Genomic DNA, 9008 nt, shown 5'->3' with positions numbered 1-9008 from the left:
TTGGGTTATTTTACTGCAGTTAAATTAAAATAATATGGGAAGGGAGGCAGACTAGATTAGAGTAGACAGCTCGGGCAGCGTTCATTCAAACAGGGCGCGCGCGGCGCGCTCTCCATACGTCACACACAGACTTCTCAGAGGTTCGGATCCCTCATCCGCATAATATGAACAGATAAATTACTTCGTAATATGCTTACAATTTTAGGTTAAACTTCCCGCATTCGTCTCCACCAAACATGCAGCGTTTATACGCCCACGTATAAATATAATTCATTATTATTCATAACGGATTATGATCAATAATTAATATTTTAATTATTTTTAATTATTTTCAGAATTTACTGTAGCAGAATCAATTGTATGATTAGTCTATCAGTTCATCCCATGAACAGAAAGCATAAACAGTTATTAACTCTAGGAAATATAATATCTTCCTGGCCAAGAAAGAATTAATCCCCAGCTAACAATAAATTAAGAAATAATCACGGGTAAAAGCATCGGTAGCTTAGATCGAAGTTCAAGACAATAAAATGTATTAAACAAATTAACACAAGTAATCCCTCTGTTCAAATACAAACAATACTTTATTGATTATATACTAACATAAAAACTAATATCTAACACAAACACACACACACACATTCATACGAGTTGCAGAAGGAAAAAAGAGTAAGGAAAGATTACGTTTTAAGAGTGAGATGATGAAATCACAAGTTTCTGCACTCATGACCTGGAACGAACCTTAAATAATTAATTTAACCCTTCTATCGTTTCTTAGACAGGTTATTCAATTTATATCCATACACCAGTTCAGATCTTAGTCTGGAGGTACCTGTTTGTCTTTGCTTTTGGGGATTCCCTTTGTTGCGTGAAAAGGGGTTTTCCCGGTCCGTTTTGGCTGGTGTCCTTGTGCCTGGGTCTGGGGCGGCCAGTCACGTGGTGTGCTGGCGGAATGAAAGTCTTTGTTTGAAGCTGGCTTTGCAGAAGAAACGTGGCTCGAAATCTTGTCGCAAAACTTAACTTAGAACCGAGACTCACAACGGAAAATACAGGAAAACTTTAGAAAAGAAAAGACAACTTAGACGAGAGTAGTAAGATGGCTTGAATAAAACTGTTGAACCCGTTCTTCTGATCTTAATTTGGGTTCTTTGTCTCTGCGTTTACATGGTTACTCGTCTGATTGAGATCTTCATCCTTTTTCTGCCCATCTCTCTTGAGAGTGGTAGCAGAGCGTTTCTTGGGGGTGAACCCAGAGAGCTAGAGTTAGAGAGCAGATCGAAGAGAGAAGAGCAGAGCTCTTCTCTATCAGAACATTTTGAACGAGCAGAGTTGGAGAGCCGAGAGAGCGCCTAGAGAGAAAAATTAAGAGAGTAGAGAGAAAAATTAAGAGAGAGCTTTGTTTTGGGTCTAAGATTTTAAACTCAAAGTTGTCCAACCTCCAAGGATGAGTTCTGGCCAATTAGACACTGGCTAACTTTAGGAGGTGGCGTTCTTTTCAGTTTTGATCGTAAATTATCTTATCTGGGGGGTTTTCTTGCTAACAGAGAGAACAGATGCCACAGTTTAGACATGATCAGTATTATAAGAATACGAAACATTTTACACAGATTTCAATCAAGCCATCTTTTGAATGAAGAGCATAGGATCATACTGATATGAAACACAACACACTTTCATTCAAACATCTAACAGTTATAACATTACATGAGTTATATGGTATCTAAGCATATTAAACACACATATAAGTTGCAGACACAAAATAGAGTTATGTAGTTGCATGATGTTTGATTGTAAGTCCATTGAAAATTGTTCTTGGATGAGTTTTATGTATACTGTAGGAAAAATCTCAAGTTTTCTGGTTTAGAGAGAAACGGACTCTGTTTGTTCGTTCAGAGGTCTTAAGGGGGAAGGGGTCAGGAATGTTGTGGGGGAAAACAACATCTGCTGGTATCGATCCGTCTTGCAAACTATCGAAGTTGACCAGTTCTGCCGTCAGTTAACCAATAAAAGTCTTTGGTTACAGACTCTCTGGAGCCTGGGTGAGTTATGGCCCTGGGATGTGAGACACTTGTGTGATGCCTTGGTCTCTGTCTTTCTCTTAACCAATCAGTAATTTGGCAACAAAGCTAGTCATTGACCAGTTATGTGTTAGTGCTGGGGGCTCTTTTAAATAGCCCGACTGGTTGGCGCCTGGACCCCATGACAAGATTGATGAGGATACGAAGTCCTGACCAAATCTTCCTCTTTGTTCGGCAGGAAGTGGAAAGTTTGAATTAATCTTCTGGAAGAAGATTAGTCTGCGTTTGGTTCATACCCATTGTCGCTACAATGTGATTGACCGCCAGCTGTCTATATTCTGTACTGAGCTCCAGTCTGCCGGATTGATCATGGAATTTCTCAACAACACCAGCACCTTCTCGAGCTATACTATCTGCCTGCAGAGATTGTTTCTGCCCTTGTGCTACCCCTATAACATCCTGGGTCTCCTCGAATAACCAGTGTCCTCTCTGGTCACCATTAGAACTTTCTTGTGGTTATGGTAATCGATGCAACGGCAAATGCAGTAGATGCTGTACCCCGTCCTTTGGGCGCACACTCCTACATTCATGCACATTGGTTGTTGGAGCCACTGTTTGCAGAGTTTCCATGTTGGCGAGTTCCTCTCCTGAAAGTATGTGTTCATGCCATCAACTGGGGTGGAATAAACTTGTTCTTCCGCGCTATCCAACACTGTGAGCTTTGCATTTGCAGCAGACAACTCAGCTGCGAAGTTCAGAGTCTCCTTTTGCCTTCTTATTTCTTCTCTTTCTTTAGCTAAGCGCTCTTCCTTTTCTTCCAAAGCATGCCTTTCTTTCAAAGCAGCGGCCTTAGCTAAAAGCGCTGCCTTCTCAGCATGTGCCACCAGACGAGCTGATGCTGAGCTTGCATGTGAACTTTTACATGAAACTTCACTTACCAAAGAGATACTGTCTTTAGGACCAATTTCATCTCATCTTTCTGGCAGTGGTTGAACAGGACAGGATTGAATCCACTCGTCAACCTTAATCTTAAACTCACTGATGTTTATCAGCTTTGGCTCATACCACTGTTCTGTGTCTACAGCACACTCATCCTTTGACAATAACTGTTGGTATCGTTTGTGCAGGTCATTAAAGTCTTCTAACATTTCAGTGTATTTCTGAACATTCTCCTTTACTTTCTCCAGATTGACTGGATCACACATAAGTTCAGTTGTTTTGTTCATTTTATGAGTCAACACAGCACACTTATTCTTTCTAGCAATTCTTGCTTCTTTCTTCTTTTCTAACTCAAACAATTCTTCCTTCTTTTCTTCCTCAACAGGTGCAACATCAGTGTCAGTGACATCCATATTGATTGAGGCTCTCTGTTCCATGTGACAAACTCAAAAGTCCTTTTACTTCCAAAAATATAACTCAATATTCATCAAAATGAATTCTTATAAATACACTGCAAGATTGCTTTAAACGTTTTTTGTTTCACATACCGATTCTTTCGGATTCACTTTGGCCTTAAAAAAAAATCCAAGATGGCACCTGCACTTCTTAAACTATAGAGGGTCTTCTTTTTTTTGTGCACTCACATTAACATCAAAACCTTGTTTTTATTTTTAAATAAATAAAATAAACAGGGTGCGCTTTCAGCTGTCAGGTTTGGTATAGACGAAGCAGACAGAATGGTAAGTTAAATGCTTTAATTTGCAGAATGGATCGGTACAGCGAAACAGGTGAGTAAACAGGAAGTTGAATTTCAGATGAATGCTTAACTGAAGTGTAACCAAGTCTCTCTCTCTCTTGCAGATGATGAAGGAGTTCCTTAGAAGACGGAATGATGACTGGCTGAGAAGATCGGGATCGAAGGTAGGTATACAGGTACGTATGGCAGAGTCTGTGTCATGTGTAGACGAGATCAGACAATGACTGAATGTTTGTAGCAGGTATATATGGGTGAACTGATGATGAGGTCCAGGTGACGGTGATTAGTAATCAGGTGACAATGAGCGTGTGAATGACTGAGTGGGCGGAGTGAGGGAATGAGTGGAAGGAGATGGTGATGGAATCCTGACAGTACCCCCCCCTCCCGAGGCGGCTCTTGACAGCTGGGAAGAAGAGAGATGTTGCCGGCGGTGAGGTCGACCACAACCCCTGGGAGCTGGGCGGTCAGGATGGTCAGAATGGAACTGGGAGAGTAAGGCTGGATCTAGGATATCATCACGGAGCACCCAGGAACGCTCCTCTGGACCGTAGTCCTCCCAGTCCACCAGATACTCCAGACGGGGACCTCGCCGCCGGGAGTCCAAGATGGATCGAACTCTGTAGATGGCCTCTTCTTCCACAGGAACGGGAGGAGGCGGCACGTCATCCGAGGAGGAATCTGAGGGAACAGAAGAGACTGGGTCAGTGAAGGGTTTGAGGAGAGAGACATGGAAGGAAGGAGAGATCTTGTACTGAGGTGGAAGGTTGAGTCTGTAGGTTACTTCGTTCAACTGCCTCTGGATGGTGAAAGGTCCAATGAATCGAGGACTCAGCTTACGGCAAGGCAGGCAAATGTCCCTCGACGATAACCACACCTTCTGACCAGGTTGGTATTGGGGTGTATCGGCTCGTAGACGATCCGCTTGATCCTTGTGCCTCCGCACTGCCTGTTGTAGATGCACATGAGCTGAGTCCCATACCCTGATGGCTCTGATGGAACCAAAAGTCGACAGCTGGAACCTCCGAGGGCTCACCCGACCAAGGGAAGAGAGGTGGCTGATATCCAAGGAAGCACTGAAAGGGGGTGAGCCCGGTGGTACGCTGAGTGAGGGAATTCTGGGCGTATTCCACCCAGGGGAGGTATCGGTTCCAGCTGTCTTGGTACTGGTGGCAATAAGTTCGCAGACAACGTCCTATCTCCTGAATCTTCCGCTCAGTCTGGCCGTTGGTCTGCGGATGATATCCTGAAGAGAGGCTGACAGTGACCCCGAGGAGCTTGAAGGCGTGCCACATCCGGGAGATGAATTGGGGTCCCCTGTCCGAAACGATGTCTTCTGGAATGCCGAAATTTCTGAATACATGTTGAAACAATGCTTCAGCTGTTTCAAAAGCCGTGGGTAAACCAGGTAAAGGTATCAGCTTGCAGCCTTTGGAAAATCTATCCACAACGACGAGCACACAGGTAAAACCACCGGATCTAGGAAGGTCAGTCATGAAATCCACTCCGATGTGTGACCAAGGGCGTCTGGGTTTAGGTAGTGGCACAAGTTTACACTCAGATAGTTTTCTGGGAGTGTTGGTGATGGCGCAGACTGAGCAGCCGCGGACGAACCTGGAGACATCTTCGGAGATGGACGGCCACCAGTACCGCTGACTGAGGAGCGAGAGGGTACGCTTGCTACCTGGATGTCCAGAGCCCGGAACCGTGTGAGCAGAGTCCAGAAGGGGAGTACGAAGATGTTGAGGTACAAAAGTACGCCCTTCTGGACCTCCCGGCGGAGCAGGATGGCGAGAATTTTCCTGAGAGATTTGCTGGTCGATATCCCAGAGAATGGGACTGAGGATTAAGGCTGGAGGGAGAATGGTTTCCGTACTGAGGTCCTCTGAAGATGAATGATGGAGTCTGGAAAGAGCGTCTGCCTTGCAATTCTTACTTCCTGGACGGTAAGTAACAATGAAGTTGAATCGAGTGAAGAAGAGTGCCCAGCGGGCCTGGCGAGGATTCAATCTTCTAGGCTCACGAAGATATTCCAAGTTGCGATGATCTGTAATTACTTCGAACTGGTGATTTGTTCCCTCCAGCCAATGTCTCCATTCTTCTAAAGCCAGTTTTATGGCTAGCAGTTCCCGGTTGCCGATGTCGTAGTTCTGCTCCACCGGGGACAGCTTTTTGGAAAAGGCACATGGATGGAGTCTGGGAGGCTCACCCTGCCGCTGTGACAGCACCGCTCCAACCCCAGTGGAAGATGCATCGACCTCAACGATGAAAGGAAGTTCAGGATTGGGATGGATGAGGATTGGTGCTGTCGTGAAGACTTCTTTGAGGCGATGGAAGGCTTGGATAGCTGTGGGATTCAAGGACAGAGACTTGGGCCGATTCTTTAATGAAGATGTGAGAGGAGCACTGATGAGACTGTAGTTCTTGATGAATCTTCTGTAGAAGTTTGCAAAACCGAGGAATCTTTGAAGTTCTTTGACAGATGTGGGTAATGGCCAGTCTTGGATTGTTTCCACCTTCCTCTGGTCCATCTGGATACCATGCTGATCTATGATGTAACCCAGGAACTGAACAGAGGTGATATGGAACTCACACTTCTCCAATTTCAGGTAAAGCTTGTGTTCTCTCAGTTTCTCTAGTACTTGAATGACATGACGATGGTGTTCAGCAATTGAAGATGAATAGATGAGGATATCGTCAATGTAGACAATCACAAAGCGGTTGAGGTACTCACGGAACACTTCGTTCATGTACCCTTGGAAGACCGCTGGAGCGTTGGACAGCCCGAAGGGCATAACCTGATATTCATAATGGCCAGATGGGGTGACGAACGCTGTCTTCCACTCATCTCCATGCCGTATACGGATCAAGTTGTATGCACTCCGAAGGTCTAGTTTCGAAAATATGCGAGCCCCACGCACCTGCTCCAAGGCAGCTGGGACCAGAGGAAGGGGATAACTGTATTTGACGGTTTGAGAGTTGAGATGACGATAATCGATGCAGGGCCTCAAGCCTTCGTCCTTCTTACCCACAAAGAAGAAACTTGAAGCGGCAGGGGAGGTCGATGTGGGGATGAACTGTTGTTGTAAAGCCTCCTCCACATACTCCTCCATGGCCTTCTGCTCCGGGATGGACAGTGGATAGATACGACCTTTAGGTAGAGTGGCTCCAGGTAGCAAGTCGATTGTGCAGTCCCATGGCCGATGAGGTGGTAGTTTAGTAGCCAGTTTCTTGCTGAACACATCCTGGTACGCCTGGTACTCCACTGGAATCTTTACTTGATGCTCTACTTCAGGGCTCTCAACCGAGGTGGAGCAAACAAGAACTTTGGACCTCTTCTGAGGCGTCGATGATGAAGGGATTTTCTTGATGGATGATAGACAGGACAAATAGCAGGACTCACCCCAGCGCAATACTTCACCAGATTTCCAGTGAAGCGTCGGCTGATGTTGAACTAACCAGGGGCGTCCCAGGATGAGCTCAGCGATGGACTCCTCCAGCACCATAAAAGAGATTTTCTCTGAATGCAGACAGCCAACACGCAGCGTCAGAGTGGGTGAATAGTGACGAATTCGACCCAGCGGTTTTCCCTGGATAGTGTGTACTTGGAGGTCTTGAGTGCTGCGATGTTTGTGGATGTTCAATTTTTGGAGAAGCTGGGTGGAAATTAAGTTACCGATGAGGGCTTGCGCTGAGACACAAGTACTGGAGGTTAGAAGATATACAGTGGTACGGTTTAAGGCTTCAATTTTGGGTGAGACTTGAATGGTGCTTACCGCTGGGCGTGGAGGTCGAACAGGACAGGTACTGAGAAGATGTTTATCTGATGCACAATAGAGACAGAGATTATGGAGAATTCGTCGTTGACGCTCAGAAGCTGGAAGAGGGGTGGAGCCGAAATCCATAGGCTCTGGTGCTGGAGGAGTGACTGATGGAACCGTGGGCGGAGGACATACAGTGGGAGTCGGAGAATCACAAGCTGACAGTCTTTGCGAAACTTTAATGGATTTTTGAATTAATTTCTCAATTCCCGGACTGTCGTCGTAAACCACCATCAACTGACGAATGTTAGGGTTCAAACCATGACGAAAAGCTGTGATCAATGCTGCCTCATTCCAACCACTGGAAGCCGCTAAAGTGCGGAATCGTAGGGAGAAAGTACTCACGGAAGATTGGCCTTGACGAAGATTGTAGAGTTGATCATGTACTGATAGATCGGCAGCTGTTTGACCGAAAACTTCTTTGAAGTGTTGTATGAAACCGGAGAGGGATTTGACGACTTCCGAATTCGAATTCCACAGAGACTGTGCCCACTGAAGTGCTTGCCCAGACAGAAGTGAAATGATAAAAGCAACATGGAGAAATACAAAGATACCTGAAGCAGAAACCCACTGCAGTCCTCCGCCTCACCGGAGAATGTCGCTGGTTGGGCCATGGGAGGCAGTGAACGAAGCAACGGGCGCTTGAGGAAGTGAAGCTGAAGAGGTGTGTTGATGAATGGCGTTTGGATTGACAGGTGAATTCGCTGTGGATTCCGAAGGATTCTGCATGGTGGTCTGATCTTCTGTCAGGTTTGGCATAGACAAAGCAGACAGAATGGTAAGGTAAATGCTTTAATTTGCAGAATGGATCGGTACAGCGAAACAGGTGAGTAAACAGGAAGTTGAATTTCAGATGAATGCTTAACTGAAGTGTAACCAAGTCTCTCTCTCTTTCTCTTGCAGATGATGATGATGATGATGAAGGAGTTCCTTAGAAGACGGAATGATGACTGGCTGAGAAGATCGGGATCAAAGGTAGGCATACAGGTACATATGGCAGAGTCTGTGTCATGTGTAGACGAGATCAGACAATGACTGAATGTTTGTAGCAGGTATATATGGGTGAACTGATGATGAGGTCCAGGTGACGGTGATTACGAATCAGGTGACAATGAGCGTGTGAATGACTGAGTGGGCGGAGTGAGGGAATGAGTGGAAGGAGATGGTGATGGAATCCTGACATCAGCTCACTCTGTCTCCGCAAAAATCTTTCTGAAACAAGTCTGGAAAATGAACTGAAACTCAGCTAATACTTATCACACAACCATGAAACATGCGTCTAAAGAACGCTTTAAATTTCTACTTTTAAATAAAACAATTCACATTCAAAACAAATATTCTCATGCAATGTAATCTGTATGAAACTAAAGAGAAGTACAGTTTCTCCCGTCTCATCTAATTATCTGTAATGAGTTCACACCCACTCGCAGAGCGCGCTATTCATAAGATAATGTGCTGAGGTGATCTATGCAAAAT

This window comes from Leuciscus leuciscus, assembly GCF_965113295.1.
Source record: "Leuciscus leuciscus genome assembly, chromosome: 21".
NCBI lineage: Eukaryota > Metazoa > Chordata > Actinopteri > Cypriniformes > Leuciscidae > Leuciscus > Leuciscus leuciscus.
The sequence above is the reverse complement of the archived record's forward strand: the minus strand, read 5'-3'. Positions refer to the sequence as shown.